At 41.2% G+C, this 21,553-nt stretch overlaps 1 protein-coding gene across 4 annotated transcripts in view; it reads left to right on the top strand.

Annotated features, from left to right (window-relative positions):
• NEDD9 (neural precursor cell expressed, developmentally down-regulated 9) overlaps positions 1-21,553 on the top strand; it is a 290,772-nt gene that overhangs the window by 40,683 nt on the left and 228,536 nt on the right. For all 4 annotated transcript variants that reach the window (XM_029243112.1, XM_029243109.1, XM_029243110.1 and 1 more), the window contains exon 2: positions 11,740-11,845. The gene's annotated coding sequence lies outside the window, so the exon portion shown is untranslated. The remainder of the gene's footprint in view (positions 1-11,739; positions 11,846-21,553) is intronic.

Genomic DNA, 21,553 nt, shown 5'->3' with positions numbered 1-21,553 from the left:
TTAGAGCGCCTTTTAAGTTCTGATCCCTGAAATTTTTTCTTAGTTATGTGGTTACCAGCAAATCATATGTGAACTAATTAATATTAAGCCTTTCAAATCAGCTTTTTAACAATGATAAACAAATGCATTTTATTCTAATTAAAAATAGAAACTCTTCATACTGAATTTCTTTTATAGTAACTAGGTCCAGATGCAAAACCAGTTGCTTCCACTTAATTCCTTATTAATCTACTGCTTTCCCCCCAATAAAGTGAAGTTATAAATTAAAGAAAGAAACTGTCTTCCTTGGATTTTATTAACCACAGGATTTTTGGGGAAGACAAGCAAAGTTCTTATTGCTTCTATTTGCAATCACTTAAACCTCCTTGGAGGAGTTTCTTCAGTGCATGGCTCAACTATTTGGAACTCTGGAGAACTTTCAAGAAAAGAGAGCACAAGTGATAAATAGTTTGGAAATGAAGATCAAAAAGAAAGCATTGGGAGAACTGGGAATGTTTAGAGAAAAGGAGAAGGAGTAGAGTCGTACTTTTCCTAACTGTCATAAACAGGACGAGGGCCGTTCTTCTTTTTCACCAAAGAGTTAGGAAGAACAAGTGAATATAGGCAGGAGCAAAGCATTTAACTAACATAATTTATTTTAATTTTTTAAAAAATAATAATGGAATGCTTAGGGACTCAGGAAATTATCCTAGAATCATTTCAGAATACTATTCCACAGATCAATCTGGAGATTAAGAACACAGCAATACCTACCAAGAGGAGTGGAGGATTAATGTTATTCACATAACAGAGTCAGAAATACTTTCCACTGATAATTGAAATAATAGTGATGTCTACTTCCAACAGGAATTTAACATTCATCACACATTGATTAAAGGCCTATTCAGCCTCGGGCACTGAAAAATGCATCATAGCTAACACTTGCAGAAGGCTTGGTCTCTGAGCACTGTCCAAAGTGCTTTGCACACAGGAATTAATTTAATTTTCACAACAGCCGTATGAAGTTAGTGCTATTCTTTTCCTATTTTTGCAAGTGAGGAAACAGGCAAAAATAAAAATTAATTATTTGCCTGAAGTTACATCTTGAGGTTATAAAATAAAAGAGCCAAGATTTGAACTTGTACCCTTATAGGTTCTCTGAGAACAAATACCAGAGTGAGAGTAGACACAGATGAGGCTTACTGGGACAAACATCTATGACAGATAAAGAAGGAAGAGGCAGGAGGAGTGGGCAGGGACAGGCTTCAGACCGAGATGCAGGTGTGATATTTGTGAAAGGCAAGAAGGAAGGAAGGACTGGGTAGCGAGAGCCTCAGACTCCTGTGCAGATCTGGGAAAGCCTGACAGACTGATGGATGGGGAGTCCCTGAGTCAAAGTGGGAGATTCCCTCAGGCAGCATGAATGGTGGAGTTTCATAGCCTCATGTTGCTCAGTCACGGCTGGGAGGAGTCTAAGAGAAGTGTGGTCTGCCACCAGTGCTGCAGGGGATCCAAAGCAGCCACTGGGGGCTCTGCCCCCCTCTCTTGAAGGGAGGTCTGAGTGGGAGGCTATGGAACCCAAGCTGTCTGGCACCAGAGTCCATGCTTTTACTCATTCTGTTATGCTGCCCTCCTCACACCTTGAGGACGTGCAGTGAAGGATGTAACCCTGTAGCAATGAAAGGCCTCAGTAGGAAAAGGGGACACTTTGTTACAAAGATCTGGGGCCTCCACTCACACAGAGCTCAGAGCCAGCAGTGCCCCGAGGTCGTGCAGAGCGATGGCTCTGGTAGTAAAGAGGTGAACAGCAATCTTCCAATCCAAACACACTGTAGTTTTACCCTGAATCAGGCACCTTCATGTCATAAAAATCTCGTGAAACTTTTCAGCCAATATTTAAATATTTATTCAATACTTACTAAATACGAGGCATTGTGTTAAGTGCAATCGGAAATATTAAGATCGAAAAGCCTGAACCCTTCCATCCAGGGTTTACCCAATAGGGTAAACTAAAAATAACTAAAAATAACCATATATACATGAGAACATGTAAAAAGTGGCACAGATATGGTGCTGTGGGAGTTTAGGGAAGAGAGAGATTACTTCCTGCTGGAAAGATTGGGAAAGATTTCATGAAGGAAAAAGCAATGGTGTTGCTTCCTCAAATGAAAATATGAAATTAAAAATTTGAAACTGTCTTTAAAATTTGTATCTGTCTAGCCCACCACCCTCACCCCAAGCACTGGTCTTTAGGAACTGGTGGGAACATATATCGTAGGTTAGAAAATGGGGTTCAGATCATAAGATTGAGAACAGGGATATTCTGGCTGTGGTGGAAGGTTGGAGAGAGATCAGAGATGGAAATGGAAACTTAGTGTGACTGTTTATCCCTATATTTTTTGGTAGCAGTGTCTAATCTTTGAATCCATCCCAAGCTCCTAATTACACTTAAAGAAAGTGCCAAGTTTCATATTCACTGTATCCAAGCTGCACCATAAACGTACAATTTTCCGTGTACCCTTTAGTCCCCAAACAACACATTTCCTTTTGTATATTGTCCTGATGGCTCAATGGGATTTTTCCAGATTCAGGTCTCACTCTTATTTATATGGTGGAATCATGATTTAAAAGTACACTATTAATTTGTCGGAAGTTTTTCAATAATTTTTCTAAAACTGTACTCCTTCTGCCTTGCATTTTATTCACTTTTTCTTTTTTGTTTGTTTCCTCAGCTAAGTTCATATTTAATCGCTCTCTAAACTTAGAGCCATTTCATTTGAGAAAATAAAGTCCTTTTATTTTCTGACATTTCCCAAGGTGGCAGGGGGTCTGGGGTCTGGGGAATGTGTTTCCACCTTTAAGCTGGAGGAAGCTTTGAAAACACTTTAGCAAGTTTTGGATTCCTGTCTGATTAAAAGCTGCTACAAATAATAAGTGGAAGAAACAAAAATAGAAGGTAGATAGGTATGAATACGAGTGTTAAAGATGCTTCTTTATATCCCTGCTCTGTGATTTTAGGAATTATAGAAAACAAATTGCAACACTTTTACTCAGACTTTATATTTTTATTACAGAAGGCAAAAGATTTGTCTTAGAATACACGTTTGAGACCGGAACATTTCCTAGGTGTAGTAGTGTCTGCTTTCACTTGGATAGTATAATTAGCTCCGCCACTGAGGGCTGGCTTCACTCCTGTAAGTACCCTCCTTCCTGCATCAGCAAGCTTGCAGCCCTTCTAGATCATTCCCTCTGGAATACTAATCACTTGTCTGTCTCTCATCTTAAAACAAAACAATGCAAAACGTACAAACAAAAACGTCCTTTAACCCCACATCCTCTTCCAGCTTCTGCCTTTTTTCTCTTCTCCCTTTTGTAGCAAAATTCTCAACAGAGTCATCTATGGTTTCTGTATCCACTTCCTCACCCCTGCGGATTTTCCTAAGATATTCTTGTCCACATCCCAGAAAACTTCCATGTTGCCAAATCCAAGACTCTTTTCAAGGTCCTTCTCTGACCCAGTCCCTCAGTATCTTTTACCACAGCTGACCACTTCCTTTACTGGAAGCTCTCATGTCTCTTAGTCTGTATTTACCTGGTTTTCCTCATACCTCTCTGGCAGTTCTTTGTATCTTCACTGATGAAGCCTCCTTTTCAGCTTAGTCTCTAATATGTTGGAGGGCTCCCAGGGCAGAGTTCCAGGCCCTTTTCTCTACCTACATTGTCTTTCTAGGGAAATAATCCTTCCTATCCTAAGGCTTGAGATATCATTGATATGCCATGACTCCCAGGTTCTCATTCATTCCTGAACTCTCCTCTGAGCTCCAGACTTGGATATCCAATTTTGTATTCATTACCTCCATTTGGCTCACTAAGAGGTATGGCAAATATAGTTAGTTTTCTCCTACCCTCCATCCTGTTCCTTCCCAGTCCTCCCAGTCTTCGATAATGGCCTCACTACCCACTCGGGAGTTCAAGCCTTGATTTTTCTTTTTTTTTCCTAATCCATCAGTGAGTCTGGTAGCTTCATCTTCAAAATAGATCTCAAATCCATCCACCTCGCCTTATCTTCATTGCTAACATGCTAATCCAAGCCATGATCATCACTTTGATGACTGCAGTTGCCTCTGAATGTCTCCCTACTTCTGCTTCTCCGCCACGAACAATCACTTCCACACAGCAACCAGAGAGATTTTTTAAAAATATAAATCAGAGCATGTCGTTTCCATGCTTTAAACCAACCAGGTATTTCCCTTCCAAAAGCACTTAGAATAAAATGCACCTCTGTTCCCCAGTTTGCAAGACTCCAGTTAACTTGGCCCCTACCTAACTCCTTGTCACCTTAAACCATTTTTCTACCTCACTTCCTCTCTCCCAGCCATGTTGGCTATCTTCTTGCTCCTTCAATATGCCGAGATGCTCTCCCTCTATCCCTTTGCTTATCTGGCACCTTCTTATTTGTCTCAATTTATACGTTACTGTTAGCCCCTTAGATCAAACCTCCCTGATGACTGTTCAAAGGAAGTGCTCTCTCAGCAGCACACCCAATTCATTCCCATTAAAGCCCTTACTACAGGTTGTAATTATAGGCTTGTTTTCTCATTTGCTGTCATTCATCTCCCACAAGAATGTGAGCTCCATAAGAGTAAGGACTTGCTCTGTCTTATTCATACCTGCATCACTGCTGTCTAGAACAATGACTGTCCACAATAGAGGTTCAATAAGTATTTGTTGAGTGAATAAATCAGTTTTTAGATTATTCAAGCCATTTGGTTTTCCTTGATTGTTTGCCAGTCTACTCCTTGGTAAAGTATCTGAGCATTAGAGTAAGGAACATGTTTCATTTGCAACTTCTGTTCAAAGAGAATATGGAACTTTAATAGATTAGAGGGAGATCCTAAGCTTTTAAGTCTTAGTTTTTCAGCAGTATATCCCTTAACGATGGCAAAAAAATCAAAGATTAAGTTATGAGAGCTATCAGAGTTTCACTAGCAAAATTTAAGTTTTTCTATTTTCTGTCTGTTTTGTGAATTTTATTTTATCTGAATTTAGAATGTGAGCAAAGCTGTGGAAGGGTTAGGGTTGCTTGTACGTGATTTTCAATCATTGGAATTCTAAAAATGCTACAAAATTAACATTTTTATTTCAAATACATTGATCCCAAGACTATGTGATACTAACTCTTCTTCTTCTCAAGAATTACAAAATAAAGATGCTGATATGGAACTCATTGCAACAATACCTCGGGATATGAACTTGTATCTATGAAACACTGATGTAATGCTATGAGCTCATAATATATATGGATGCTAAACCATCTGTGTTTTGTGACACACTGTATCATCAAAAAAATTTTGTGTATAATTCTAAAGTAAAAAATAAAACAAAATTTCAACTAACAGGTGTGTTACTTCAAACATACAACTCAGCAATTCTAAATCCCGACTTGAAACAATGCCTGAAAAGCTGAAGGTCAGGTGAAGATATTACATTTAACACTCTTGAAAATGTCAAAGAAGTACCTCTAAAACGTAGGGAAAAATTGGTAAATTAAATATAAGATGTTGCAGATCAGGATAAAAGAGTCAATATAAAATACTTTTTTACTGGAAGAAAAGAAGAAAAAGAGGGAAGAAGGAAGGGCAAGGAAAGGAAGGCAGAGTTTGCTGAAGAGGGGCCATTCCTGAGTTAGTTTAACCACTTAGCTCGGTCTCTTGGGCTGTGCAATCAAGAAAATGACGGTCAGTATTTACCTGCGTGTGCTTGGGATTTCCATGTTCTGCGTGTGCCTCCGCTGTGGAAAGCGTGAAACCATGATGAGGACTATCAAGGCAGTCAGAGTTCAGCAAGAGGCTAAAGGTCGGTGTGGACTGGAGAAGCAGGAATTACTCTATGGACTGAGCTGGACTTCCGCTAAATCTTGTTGGACGCAGTGGATTTTGATAGAGACAGATGTGAGCAGTGAGGAGAAAGTGTGAAGAGAGACACATGCACAAAAACAAAATAAAAAAGGTAGAAAAAATAAGTTAGAATTCCCTATCCCTAGGAGAAAGTTTTAAAGGGTACCCTGATTGAAATGGAAACATTTAGAATAGTCATAGGAAATGATGGCATGAAGCGGCTGTGGGTTTTAAACTCCAGGCTGCAGGGTGAGAAGGCAGTGAGAAGCTGGAGAAAACCTCAAGCAAGGGCGACACGGAGGAAGTGATGTTTTAGGAAGGGAAAGGATTGATGGCATAAGGCAAGGTGGGTTGCAAGGAGGTAAGCTCGAGGTCTTATCATGACGCCATTGCTGCAATAAGGTTGTAAAACGTAATAAATTAAAGATCTGCACTCTGATGATGGTAATTTTATTTTATTTTATTTTTATTTTATTGAAGTATAGTTGATTTACAATGTTGTGTTAATTTCTCCTGTACAGCAAAGTGATTCAGTTATACATATATATATTCTTTTTCCTATTCTTTTCCGTTATGGTTTATCACAGGATATTGAATATAGTTCCCTGTGCTAAACAGTAGGACCTTGTTGTTTATCCATCCTATTCAACTAGTTTGCATGTGCTAATCTCAAACTCCCAATCCTTCCCTCCCCACACACCCTCCCCCTTGGCAACCTACAAGTCTGTTCTCTATAATCTGTGAGTCTGTTTCTATTTTGTAGATATGTTCATTTGTGTCATATTTTAGATTCCACAGGTAAGTACGGTATTTGTCTTTCTCTTTCTGACTTACTTCACTTAGTATGATCATCTCTAGGCCCATCCATGTTGCTGCAAATTGTATTATTTCATTCTTTTCCATGGCTGAGTAATATTCCACTGTATGTATATGTGTGTGTGTATATACATATATATACAGCACATTATCTTTATCCATTCATCTGTCAATGGGCATTTAGGTTGTTTCCATGTCTTGGCTATTGTAAATACTGCTGCTATGAACATAGGGGTGTATATATCTTTTGGAATTATAGTTTTGTCTGGATATATGCCCAGGAGTGGGATTGCTGGATCATATGGCAATTTTAATAGAGATATAGGAGTAATTCCAAGAGGCAGTTTGAAGGTAACGGAAATAGACATTTATCAAGGGTTACGTGCTCTATACTTTACTTAATTCTCACAACCACCCTTCCAAATAGGTATTATTATTCCAATTTAGAGATAATTGAGTTCCAGAAGCTTATTAAATAACTTACTCAAGGTCAGACAGTGAAACCAGGTTTGAGAACCAGCAGATTGGATGGGTGGTAGACTAGGATGAATCAAAGCATTTTCGTTTGTTTGTTTTATAAAAGCTGTATTTCTACTTTATTTTATTTTTTTCTCCTAAGTCTGGGAGCCTAACATTCATTTGTATTTGATTGTATATCAAAGACAAGGGCTGAGTAGGTAATGCCCAAAGCTAAGAGTGGTGGCCAGATTGGTTTCAGTTTTGCTTCTTCATCCTTAAAACTAGCATTTGGTTTTAGGTGAGTGAAAGATGAGTTCCTAATAATAATAAACAACGGTCTAATAAAGACTTATAATGAGGGATTACCAGCTGGTTAAGGCAAGCAACCTTCAGTAGGTTTGCCCTCAGTGAGTTCCTTTGGGTAGCTGTGACCGAGGGGTCACAAGGCAGAGGTCGCTGGCAAAGGGAGGCTAGCCTGCATGTCTTCCACCCAATACCCTGGTGCTCAGTGGGACCAGGCCACCCACTTGGGCAGCTCTGAAACAGCAGAAAATAAGCTTGCAACACCAGGGCTAGAGAACAAGATGGGCTGAGAGCTGAGGACACAGCACAAGTTTTAGATTCAGATTTTCAAACCTGGAAAACTCTCTTTTTTCTTTTTTATAAAGAAAAACAGAAGTTCACGGTCTCGTTTCATTACCCACCGGTGCTTTCGAGCCATGAACTTTCCCCCACTTCGGAAACTTCTCTGGAAAATTCATTTCATGCTTGTCTACTCCAGTAAAACCCTTGACTGAACTTGTTACAAAACAGGAGACTTGGCCGAGGGAATGTGAGAAATCACCCGACACGGCAAAGCCAGTTGGCATCCTTGAGAGCTGTGTGGGCTTCCAACTTTGGGTTTACCTGTCTTCTTGGACTGTGACCTTCGCCCAGCGGAGGGGGAGTTCTGATTGTTCCTGTGCCCAGTGACTGAGAGGGGGCGGTCACAGCACACGCATCACGTTCCTTGACACACTGAAGAGTGCCTCTTAGGATGAGGGGGGCTGTGGATGTCCTGACCTCAGGGCTCCGCACTCACCAGCATGTGAGAGGAAGTCTTAGGAGGCTTCTTGGTAACTATAAAATGTCTCTGAAAGCCTCAGCTAGGATTTTTGCTCTTACAAGGTAGTGCCTGCATCATTACCTTATTGCTGCTAATGCTGCTCTTATCACTAATGTGATAAAACACCCCTGTCTCCTCTAGAGCAATTTTTTTCCCAAGGATCCTTATGCGGATCCTTCGCCAGTCACTCTGCCCTTCTCCAGCACAGCTGTTTCTGAACGTAACTTCTTTTCTTAAGTTCTCACCCAATTCTTACCCCCTTTACTCTCAGAGGGTGATCCAAGTTCTTAAGAAAAGGGAGTATTTTCAATAAGAATTCATTGGGGGTCTTCCCTGGTGGCACAGTGGTTGAGAGTCCGCCAGCCGATGCAGGGGACGCGGGTGCGTGCCCCGGTCGGGGAAGATCCCACGTGCCGCGGAGCGGCTGGGCCCGTGAGCCATGGCCGCTGAGCCTGCGCGTCCGGAGCCTGTGCTCCGCAACGGGAGAGGCCACAACAGTGAGAGGCCCGCGTACCGGTTAAAAAAAAAAAAAAAAAAGAATTCATTGGGTACCTGCTATGAGGCAGGAATTATGCTAAGTTTTTGGAACATAAAGACAAATAAGTTGTGATCTCTACCCTGGAGGGGCTTATAGCTGGGTAGAGGGAGATAAATAGACAGGAAAACAAGTAAGGGCAGTCAAACCATGTAGGTGAATTAATGCGTAGATGTATAGGGCAAAGGGAGAGTAGGGGAAGAGTCATTAATTCCACTTAGAAAGCAGGACAAGCGTCACAAAGACCATCTGGGATGAACTTCCTAAATTCCCTTCCCTCTGCTTCCCAAGTCATCTATAGCTACAGATATTCTTACCATCTTTCTTCCTATCTTAGAAGAGGTGTCTAGTCTTTTCTAAGGCTGTTCCTTCAGATGGCTCTTAAAAATAAAGTTCATCTTCCAATATAAAAGTGAGGTAAAAGAACTGCAAAAATATGTAAAACAACAACATAGAAAAATTAAGAAAGAGAAAATATCTCCCATAATCCAGCCAGTTCCTTAACATTGCTGCCGTCATCCATTTTGTGTATTTTAATCTCCTTTCTCGTCCTATGCACATTTTTTAAATAAATTTTATTTTATTTTTATTTTTGGCTGCATTGGGTCTTCGTTGCTGTGCTCAGGCTTTCTCTAGTTATGGTAAGAGGGGGCTACTCTTCGTTGCTGTGCGCAGGCTTCTCATTGCAGTGGCTTCTCTTTGTTGTGGAGCACAGGCCCGAGGTGCACAGGCTTCAGTAGTTGTGGCACTTGGGGTCCGTAGTTGTGGCTTGTGGGCTCTAGAGTGCAGGCTCAGTAGCTGTGGCACACTGACTTAGTTGCTCTGCGGCATGTGGGATCCTTCTGGACAAGGGCACAAACCCGTGTCCCCTGCATTGGCAGGCGGATTCTTAACCACTGCACCACCAGGGAAGCCTCTGCACATTTAAATAGGTATAATCATCCCCCTGTAGCCATCTCCATTCCTCTACCCCCTCCTCTGGGACCCAACTCCTTCCAATTCTACACCTTGACTGTCTTTCCCATTGGAAAGTCCCATTCACTTCCCTACTCACTTAAATCTCACCCATCCTGCAACACTGGAAGCCAAATCACTTCCTTAGCTGAGCTAGAGCTAGACTGTTCTTGCAGATTCTTTAATGACCCGTTAAGGAGATCAAGTCAATTTTCTTGTTGATCCCTTCCTTCTTTCTGCAACTTTTCTCCCTTGACTCCCTTAGTTGTCCATTTTTGAAGTTATTTTGGTTTTTTTCCCCTTCTTCTCTGATAACTCTTTCCTCCTGCATCTCTATATTAGTTCCTCTCCCTCTGCCTACCTTTTAAAGACTGGCGGTTCCAGGGTCTCACCACTGTCAGTTTCTCATCCCTCACTCCAGACTCTCCTGGGGCCCCTCCTATGATGTCACATAGTCACTGAGTACTTCCAGACCTGTGTCCCCACCCTAGACTTCTTGCCTGAACCTCAGTCCCACTGGTACCTTACTACTGGGCATCCTTACCCTGGCATCTCCAACTCAACAGTTACCAACTGGATTCCTCTTCTTATTTCTTAGCTTGGTCAAAAGTATTACCTCCTACTTCATCCACTGTGTCAGGAAAATGGACACCATCTTCATTTCTTCCTTCTTACTTAGGCACATAAACTCTTCCTACAAGTGTGTCTCAAATCCATCGCTCATTCTCGCTGCCACTTTTTAAAATCAGACCCTGACTATTTCTTATCTGGTCTATTGGATAGCCTCACTAATGAAGACTCTGTTTTCCATTTCTTTTTACTACACTTTTTCTTCCATGCTATTTCACAAATTACGTTTCTAGAATACAGATTCTTTTTTAAAAAATCATTCCTTAAAAAAGAATTAATTGGACTTCCCTGGTGGCGCAGTGGTTGAGAGTCCACCTGCCGATGCAGGGGACACGGGTTCGTGCCCCGGTCCGGGAAGATCCCACATGCCGCGGAGCGGCTGGGCCCGTGAGCCATGGCCGCTGAGCCTGCGCGTCCGGAGCCTGTGCTCCGCAACGGGAGAGGCCGCAACAGTGAGAGGCCCGCGTACCGCAAAAGGAAAAAAAAAAAAAAGAATTAATTAATTAATTTTAAAAAGCATTCCTTAAAATAAAAATTGTTGATGATTGTCCACTGCCTGCACCAAAATTCAAATTTCTTACATAACACTGAAGAGAGTGTGTCCTTGGCCCCCAGTCTACTTCTCCCACCCTCCCTTCTTTCCTACTCAATCCCCATACATCCTCTGATGTAGCCCCATGTGATTACTACATGCTGCCCTGCTTCCCCAAACATGCCGTGAATTCTTACACCGCCCAGGACCTACTGTGGTTTACCCTCTACCTAGAAAAGCCTCATGCATTTGTTGAAATCATATTCATGCTTCTAAGCCCAGCTTAAATGTCACCTTCTCTGTGAAGTCTTCCCAGACCTTGTTTTCCCCTGCCCCCTGGAAAATCAGTGACTCTCCCCTCTGTGTTCTCATATCAGAGTGGTTCCCAAACCACTAGAATCAACTTTTAAAAGATCCCGTTGCCTGAGCCTTACCTCATAATGTTACACCAGAATATTTCAGGGTAAGCTCTGTGCATTCGTAATTTTTGAAATCAGATCTGAGGTACTCAGAATTTGGCAAGTTCAGATATTTACTCATGACTCAATGCACAGATTACGAAGAGTCATCAAAGAGAACAAGACTTACTTTATTCTGGGATAGCCTGGTTCTGGAACAAGGAATTACCTTCCTGGTTAGTTAGATTGTCTCCAGGGTCTCTGTCCTCGTCCCAGAAACTGAGGTTCTTTGAAAAACCAAAGAAGACAGTGGACGAAGTGATCTGCTGTGGTACTCACATCCTGAGAAAATTACCAAGGTACTTTGGAATAGAGCTCGGACGTCCCGTCCTGCTGTTCTTTGGTTGTAACATTTTAAATCTCCTCTCTCCCAGGCAAGTGTATGTGTCAGAATCTCTCCAGTTCTACCAACGTACCTACAGACAAGACTAAATGAATCGAAATGAAGCGTCCTCTGCACCACCGAACTGGGGTCTGAAGGTAAGTCTGCTGAATACATTAAAGAAAAAGGTGGTATAACATTTGTAAGTGAAATCTTCTCAATACTCACAGTGAAGTTTTTTATGGTTCAGATGGGAAGTAGTGTAACAACTTACAGTTTGTCTTGGAAAATCAAAAAGGTTCTCATTTGAGAACCACTGCAATAAGCTTGCTATTACTGGGATGGACAGGAAATCAGCAAGTTAATAGCAATTTTATTAAATAACATTTAACTATGATTTGTAGGAGTTTTTAAATTCTAAAATTCTTTCCTGTGTCACCGAGCCCAGCCATCGTCCTGACCCTCAGGGATGTTAAATGATGAAGTATTTGTATGTTTCCTGAGTTGGGTAGTGCCTGAGCTCTCCACTCTTCCCACACACACCTGCCCTTTGCAAGGATGTGCACACACCACACACGTGTGTACAGGGACGGATGTCCACGCCCACAACAGCTGGCCTGTCTACAGCCTGGGTCTAGAAGAAACCTGACTTTTAAGGTTGCTGTTTCTTTTCTTTTAAATCATGATCTTACTGTTGAATCCAAAGCTCAAACAAACATGATATCAGGGGAAGTCACAGCAGGGTAGTTTACGGAGATTAGATTTCTTTAAGTTACCAAAACAGTGAGAGCAGGAGGTCCTTAAAATCACCAGTTTATAACCTGAATCCTGCTCATGTTTCTGCTCCTTTGCTTAGGAAAACAGTATCGCAGGGTTGACCTAAAACTGGCTAGCAGTGTGTGGCACAGTTGGAGAGAAGCGTGCAAACACTAAGTAGCGTCCAAGGAAGGCTCCTCCTGCCTTTTGGATCTGTGCCAGGCTGAAGTTCTGAGACTCTGGAGAAGAATCCTTTTCTTCACTCACAGAAAAGCATTTATATAAGAACAGTGTATTAAATAACATTTTTATTTAAAGGTTTATTTTAAGTTCCACTGTTCTGAACCCTAAAAATGAGCATAGTGAATAGAGCTGCCACCGATCCCCTACTGGCAAAACTGTCTCTTTACTATTCGAAGTTCAGTTGGATACAGTGCTCCTCAAGATACAGTCCCCAGACCCGCAGCAGCACTCCAGAACTTGTTAGAGACACAGATCTCAGGCCCCACCCCAGACCTGCTGAATCAGAAACTCTGGTGTGTAGGACCCAGAAATGGGTGCTTTAACTGGCCTTCTAGGTGATTCTGATGCAGGCTCAAGTTGAGGACTACTGGATTCATCCAATTCACTCTGTGAAAAACTGACTGGTGTTGAATATAAGCCAACCATATGCCATTGCTTACTGATAACATAGAAAAACCAAGAGTCTCCAGAGCACTTGAGCCTTATTCCTAACATTTTTCTCATGTCAAAGAAAAGGGAGTAATGCAGGGATGAAGAAAAAACATGTTTTTCAACCAAGTCCCATTGATGTAAAAAGTGAAAAAATTAATTTAGTGTCACATAAAGGTACAAAAAATAAGCCCACTTAGATTATCTTTTTGTTCCTTCCAATAAGAAATAGAACATGTTCAATTTGCCTTTTTTTCCAATTAACTATGAGGAACAAAAGACAAAGCCAGGAAAAATAACTGTTCTTTATTGTGGTTAATTAAAGGAGAGATACCAGATTCTACAGAAGAGCTTATTTTCTTGAAGGGCAAAGGCTTTCCCTATATTTCCTTATGCACTTAGCGCACTCCTTAGTCTGAAATAGGTATCTAATAAATATTCATTAAAATTGACAGAAAAGGCAAATAGGGGAAAAGGAAAAGAAGCAAAAAAGAGAAAAATAGACAAACACCACAGGGAGAAATATAAACCTGAGAGAGAAAAAGATAGAAACATCTACAAGAGAAGGAAGACACCAGGCAGAAAATAGGAGAAGATGACAGAGGTAAAAAGAAAAGAGATGATACCCTGAGAAACAGAGAACTAACCTGGTTTATCAATTATACAAAGAAGGCTCATGAACTTCAAATGCAATGATCTAGCTACTCAGGCGTGCAACCGTTTCCCTTTTAAAAATTATTTCTGAAACTCTTTGTCCCAAAATGCTGGCCAAGTTTCAAGGACCAAGAAGCAGACTCTTAGGGACACAGGGTTCTACCTAAAGAAGGAACACCTTTTGTCAAGAAGAGATACTTGGATCTGAGATGAGTTGCTTGTGAGGCAGCGAGCACCCCGTCACAAGGTATTCAAGCCAAGGAGGACAGGTGACAGATGCTACGAGGAGTGTGACAGATGCTATATCAAAAGAAGAGGGGGAAGGGGGAGGTTGGTTCTTTCAAAATCTTCAACTTTACTGAGAATGTTTCTCAGAGTTTCAACTCATAGCTGCTGTTTCACAGATAGGTAAGCATGGGAAACATGGCTCAATGGACCAAAGCCTGTGAATTCTCACCTTGAACCAAAATTCACCTTAACCTCTGAACCAGTCACTACCCTATCTCATGCTTGGTTTCATCTCTGCAATGAGAATATGACCTAATAGCAGACAGTGCAGATAACTAAGAAAAGTGGTCCTGAGAACTTAAAAAATGCAAATGCTCAGTGATTACCCTTTAAAATTTGTGAATAGTGCTTTATAGCAATAACTGAATAGTTCAAGAACAGTTGTAAGCAGAGTTGGCCTAAGGGAAAAACGTGATCTGACTTAAATGTTGGCAGGAGACATTCTACTCACTCCCAAGGAGGGACCTACTTGTTCGAGAAAAGACATCAGAAATCATGAACTACCACAGCACACAAAAACAGAGCTGGTGGCCACATCTTAAAAGTCAGAAATGATGATCCAACTCTGGAAAATGGTAGTTTTTCCAGTTAGTTCTTCCATTCAGGAAAGCACCAGCCCCTCCGTACAGCTTAACTGGATACTGGCCTTTCAACCTTTCATCTCAGGCAATAAACAAGAGAGAGCAATGAGGAAAGACAACCCACACTTCCACTGTCATTAGACATTATACATTCACGTCATTATATAGTTGTTCAAACCCAAAGAATGTACAACAGCAAAGGTGAACCCTAACGCAAACCTTGGTCTTTGGGTGATCATGATGTGTCAGTGTCGCTTTATCAGCAGCAACAAATGTAGCTCTCTGGTGGAGGAGGCTGGTAGTGGGGGAGTCTGAGCACATGTGGGTTACAGGGGGTACCTCCATATCTTCCTCTCAGTTTTGCTGTGAACCTTAAAGCGCTCTAAAATAATAGAGATAGTGAGAAACTACATGAGACGTATATTTGTTTCATATACATGTGTAAAGATGCAAGTATGTCCACATGGGGACATACGCTCTCTTTCAGTCTCTATGAAGAAACTCCTTCTCTGCTGTCTGGAAAGTCTTCTTTTGAGAGGGGCAGGCCTGGATGTATGTGCATCTCGTTGGTCCCCTTAGTGCCTCACTGCATGTCTTCAAAGCAAAGCGTCTCGGGGCAATTTGAAGAAATCTTTCCTTGTGCAGCACTCTCCTACCAAGTATGATCATTCTTGAATCAACTGAGCTGAGTGGACAAATAATATCTTAGCTTCCATGTGAGTATTGTTTTATCAATAAAATAGTGGATTTTATAGCATTTTCTACTAATCAAATTGTTACACCATTAAAAAAAAATCAAACCAAGGGAAGAGGCAAGAATTTGATTATAAGGCTGTGAAGACATGATTACACAATTATGGCCTTGGGTCAAGGCTGGGAGGCAGTTCTTTCTGTGCTGGCAATGAAGGCTGATTTATGATGAGTGCTCAAAGTCGTGGTATTCTGGAGCAAAGGGAAGGAGGATACAGGTACAGCCCATTAACTGCGCCCCTGATCCTGGCATTTGGAGTTCCTTCCCCACTTGAAGAAAATACGGAGTTGATTTTTATCAGGACCTACCGTTAGGTATCCAACATAGCATGTCTCTTGTATTTCTGAACAGACTCTGGCAGAATGCAATAGAGAGAAGAGGCCATCTAATTAAGTACCTTGTGCATAGAAAAATAAAGTGGAAATTAATGTGTTTATGCAGTGCAGGTTGTTATGAAAACACATATCACTTTTTTGAGATCACATTCTTCTCTTGCCTCATAAAAGTTGAGAGAACTAGCATTTATTGAGTACCTACCAGGAGCTAATTATCTTATAGACATTATTTCCTTAAATGTTGACAACTAAGCCAAGTAGATATTATATTGCTCCCATTTCCGGGTGAGGAAACTAAAGTCAAGAGGATAAAACACTTGGTCAATGTTATCAGACAGTTGATGGGAGAGCTAGGATTCAAAGTTGTGTTCAGTTACAAAACCAGAGTATTTTCTATCACATGTTGTTGCACCATTTTCTAGAATTATCATTTTGGAGTTCTAAGGGAACTTCTTTCATTGCTGGTTGTCAAAAAAATAACAATTATAGACATACACACACACACACCTATTCATATATGTGAAAAAATGAGATACAGTGTAGTGTGGTGGTAAAGTGCATGAATTCTGGAGCAAAACTACTGGGGTTTAAATATCTGACTAGCTGTGTACCTCTGGGCCAGGTGCTTTGCCACTCTCTGACTCATTTCCTATTTGTACAACAGGGATACTGATAGTGTAATAGTTAAGAATGGTGTTTGGAACATTTTAAGCGCTTTGCAAGTATTAGCCAATACTGTTGTATCAACAAGGGTAGAACTCTTGAGTAATATTTTTCATTCAGTGCATCTTGCTGGAACAATGAAATTTAGTGCTAAGGAGCTGAAGATTAAAACTGAGATAGATTTATAGACCAATTAGCTTCATTTCTGCTCCGTGCCCACCGATTTCCTAACACCCCTCAGCCATATCAGTGAGGATCATGGGCCAAAAGGGCTTCCTGAAATAGAGTGATTTTACATTCTCTACAAAACACTATTTCTTGAGGATCAGACAGTAAGTTAGTCATGAAGTGGAATTTGAGCCTTTTACCATTGTAATTAAAAATGCTGATTTCATAGACCAATGTTTATAGCAGCATTATTCACAACAGCCAAAAGATAGAAGCAATCCAGGTGTTCATTGGCCGATCAATGGATAATCAAGATGTGGTATATGCATAAATGGAATACTATTCAGCCTTTACAAGGAAGGAAATTCTAACACATACTATAACATAGATGAACCTTGAGGACATTATGCTAAGTTAAATAAGCCGGTCACAAAAGGACAAATACTATATGATTCCACTTATGTAAGATACCTAGAGTAGTCACCTTCAGAGACAGAAAATAGAATGGTGGTTTCCAGGGGCTGGGGGAGAGAGGAAATGGGGAGTTATTATTTAATGGGTACAGAGTTTCAGTTTTGCAAATGAAGAGATTTCTGGAGATTGCTTGCACAACAATATGAGTGTACTTAAAACTACTGAACTGTATACTTAAAAATGATTAAGACGGTAAATTTTATGTTCCATGTATTTTACCACATTTAAAAATTTTTTTAAATACTGATTTCAATCAAACCAACTGTAGCTACCACAGTGGCCACCAGTTATGGGAAGGGTGTTCCATTGTTACTGATCTATAAGATCTGATGACATTGTTAATGCTTTTTCCTGTCAGCGGCCAATCTCAGTGACAGGCTGCAGCTGCTGTCTGTGCTCTCCAGTCCAAACAAGAGTCCAGGTCACCCACTCTTGGCCTCTGATTCTTTCCTAGGGGAGCTACAAATATGAATGCACGCGTGCATCCCTAGGTGGTCACCCTATTGAACCCCTTTACATAAGGGAGAATAAGGGGCAGCGCTAAAATCTTCCATATAGGTCAGCTGTGTTATATCACACGGCTGTCAGATGTAATGTTTGTGTTTCTGATGCCATCGGTGGAGCTCTAGGCAACATCCCATGGTCTCTGTGTTTGAACTCTGTGTCTTTGCACGCTATATGAACATCAAGTCTGCATTTGGAACTTGGGCTATTCCCCCCAAGCAGGGAATGCTTGAGCCCCTTTGTTAATTAGGATCCACTTAGATTTCTCTGTTCAGTGGTTTCAATGTGAGTATTTTAGATTAGATTTGCTGCCTATCGATTCTTTTAAAATGTGTTTGAGTTTCACAAGTATGTGTGAATCTTGGATCTTTTATTATTCCCAGTTGGAAAGGAGGAGGGGGGAGGACAAACATTTCATGTTTCAGCACAAGTTAGAGCCACTTTCAAGCCCAGCATATTAATTAACTAACATGATTATCCTTCATAATAGTAGTCTAGTATAAATAAGATTCTACTTATTTTACTCATAATTATAATAAATTCTTTATGCTTCCTTCTCTGACTGCTTCCACACTTCCACATGTGTGTGTAAGGCTGTGTGAGACAAAGTGTGTGTGTGTGGTATATCTATTATGTGGCATCCCGAAATTTGAAACAAGGGCAACTCATACTATTGAAAGAGCAGAGACTTTTGTTTCTGAGACCTACGACACTCCTACAAGCTTATGTCAAAAAGCCAGCTGTCAAATAGCTTATAGAAAATAAGCTTTACAGAAAATTAAAAGCAACGTGACAATGTTTTACCCTGAATGTCTCTTGATTCAAACTCTCTTGAAAAGTAGAGGCCAAGTGCCACCTGTTACTGGAAGGAGGCCATGTGACCTCCGAGCAGACTGCTGCCAGGGAGGTTTGGCCACATCTGTGATTTCCATCAGCTACCACCTTCTTTGGCCCATGAAGAGACTGGGGCAGAACCTGGTTAAGGAGCGGAAGTTGCTTTCAAAAGACTGAGATGAAAGAACTGCTGGGATCAAATGGTTATAACAATGACTGATTCTCTTCCGCACAGTCCTAAGAACTGACCCGTCCTTGACCTTCCAGAATATCAACCTGTCAGGACCGTGGAGAGAAGCCACAGCAAATGGTGCGACCACTGGGTGTGATCTGTTGGTCTTGGTGGTAAAAACAAAGTGACTCTTCCTCTCTTTCAGCCCCCAGACTCTCAGGTACAATAGGACACCGTCAGGACTGAGCCTGTGCCCTGAGAGAACTTGGATGGCCTGACTCAGAAACCAAAAGTGGCCTTGGCAGGAACTATCTTAGCAGGGATCACAGACTTTTAAAAGAAGGGGGAGCAAGAGCTTTAAACCAAGTTTTCCTTTGCATTCCGCCAAGGACAGGTGTTTGCTTTGCTCAAAGAGAGATTTCACAGAGTGATTTCATGCATAGCAAAGAGCAGTAGTAGGATTTTTCGGCTATCATAGCTGGGACTGACTGACACCATCAGGGCATTATCACCCCAGTGGCTTTCTACGAATATGATATTAAACATATACGTGTGTGTGTGTGTGTGTGTGTGTGTGTGTGTGCGCGCGCGTACACAATGCCTGAATCAGGTAAAACCACCACCCACCATTTCCCCAGCATTCTTGGGTATATTTGCAATATTAGGGCAACTCTCTTATCCTCTGGTTATTAACTATTAACACAAGTACTTTATTCACAACATCTCCTTTGATTTTCATTACAATGCTATGAGATAGGCATTATGTCTCCACTATATAGATGGGAAAACTGATGCTTAAAGAGGTTGAAGAACATGCTAAGGTGGCATAGCCAGGAAGTGGCAGAGGTGGGATCTGAGCTGAGGAAGTCCAGAGCTTTGCTCTCAATCCTGCTCCCACAAGATAAGTAGCACACGTTGTATCAGCTGCACAAAGTCACTAAAGAATCCCAGGTGAACATCTGCAAAGCCCATTCACTAATCTTCCTCTCCTTTGCAGAGCTGACCCACAAGCACGAAGTGTGGCATTGCCTCCCCTGCCACCTCAGCCAGTGTCCCTCTGCTTATGCTGATTTCATTCCTTTCCAGTATTAACATTGGACCTACCTTCTTTCCATGACCCCGATGGCCAACCCTCCCAACAGCATGTCCTGAATAATAGACTCAGGTGAAAAGTCCTCGCCCATCTTTCCTAGCAGAATTGCTGTCCCTCTGTGGACTTCTCAAGAGGCACCGTCTGTGCAGCCAGAACTAACCGCCCAGTCTCCTCTTTAACCAGAGTTCCCAAATATCACATCCTCTTGACAGCTACATACAAAGGAGGCAAAGTCAGATTTTTAGCTGTTGATCACCAGCTTACTCTTTCTGCTGTCTCCTGGATTTCTTTATCCTTTCTCTTCTAGCTCTTCAGTTGTCTGGATTCTTTAAGAAGCTGCACTGTGTTGCTGTGTTCAAGATGATAGATGATAGATTGATAGATAGTTAGGATCTAAATAGATAGAACAGGGCATGGATAAGTATTGTATGTGTATGTATATTATTGATTTGGGTTCCCCCAGAAGCAGACCCTGAGATAAGGATCCACATGCAGGTAGGGAACACTAGTAGGAGAATAAAGATGAGAGAAACAGGGAAGAGAAGAAAACTAAAGGAGAATAAACAAACAACTTCCCATTGAAGGCAAATGGAACTTAATTCCTCTGGGGGATTCTGGGAGACTGTAAAACTTCTACTCAAAGTGGATTATCACTATTATCTCAAGCTCCACCCCAAATCTACTAAATCAGAATGTGAATTTTTTTTTTTTTTTTTTTTTTTTTTGCGGTACGCAGGCCTCTCACCGCTGCGGCCTCTCCCATTGCGGAGCACAGTCTCCGGACGCGCAGGCTCAGCGGCCATGGCTCAAGGGCCCAGCCGCTCCGCGGCATGTGGGATCCTCCCGGACCGGGGCATGAACCCGCATCCCCTGCATCGGCAGGTGGACTCTCAACCACTGCGCCACCAGGGAAGCCCAGAATGTGAATTTTTAACAGTATCCCCTAGTGATAAAGTTTATAGAGTACTGGAGCAGAAAATGTCTCAAAGTTAAACTAATGAAGGGGTAAGAAAGTTGCGACATTGATCCCTCAGCTTCCCCATTTGATACTGGTTTGGGGCCATTTCTGAGGGTATTAATTCTCTGGCACTTCTGGCTTAACCTTTGTATTGTTGGAACAATCAGGATCCAGTGGCCAGAAAGAAAGTCCTCAGACAGAAATTTAAAGGTATTAGCAGTAAGCAGCTCTTGGCACATAGAGCTGCACATAGCTGCTTCATCTATTTATATGTAGCTGAATCTATGATTCAGCTACATATAAATATGATATTAAAGCTGAGATTAATTGCAATAATAATAACTACCATGACTGTAATACTGATTCAATGTTAACGGTACGTTAGGTAGATTGAAATAATAGGATTTCATCTGGGCTTTTATTCTAAATAAAGTAGTTAATTTAACTAGCAGAGAAATACCATTATCACAATTAACTTTAGAAGCACTACAATAAATATATATATAGTTTTTTCTTAGTAGTTATTTCAGGCTCTCTCAAGTAGGCCATGAGGGAGGTCAGGAAACAGGCTCCATATTTCACTTACTTATTATAACTCCTAGTATTAACCCTCAGGCAACCAGTGTTCTTCATTGCAGTGTCAAACAGTGCACCATACATATTCTGGAGTTCGTTCAAGAGCTGAAATTATAGTGGAAAAAAAAAAGAGAGAGTCCTATTATAATGCTAAACACGGTAAAGACATTTGGATGACATCCAGAAAAATCCATCACTGCTCCCAGACACAATAAAGTAACTACAATAAAGCGATTTCAAGGAAAATGTTAGTTCTGTTACCCATCACTTGCATTTTAAGGGGCTATTAGGGTATTTCATATCACACAAGGAAAAATTCAAAAAAAATTCAAGATGCATCAAAAGTTTCTAAATCAGCTTGGAAAAAAATTAGAATAGTAACCTCTT

This window comes from Monodon monoceros, unplaced genomic scaffold, assembly GCF_005190385.1.
Source record: "Monodon monoceros isolate NGI ecotype Baffin Bay Population unplaced genomic scaffold, NGI_Narwhal_1 Super_Scaffold_3, whole genome shotgun sequence".
Classification (NCBI taxonomy): domain Eukaryota; kingdom Metazoa; phylum Chordata; class Mammalia; order Artiodactyla; family Monodontidae; genus Monodon; species Monodon monoceros.
Note: the sequence above shows the minus strand (reverse complement) of the source record. Positions and strands in the feature narration are given on the sequence as shown.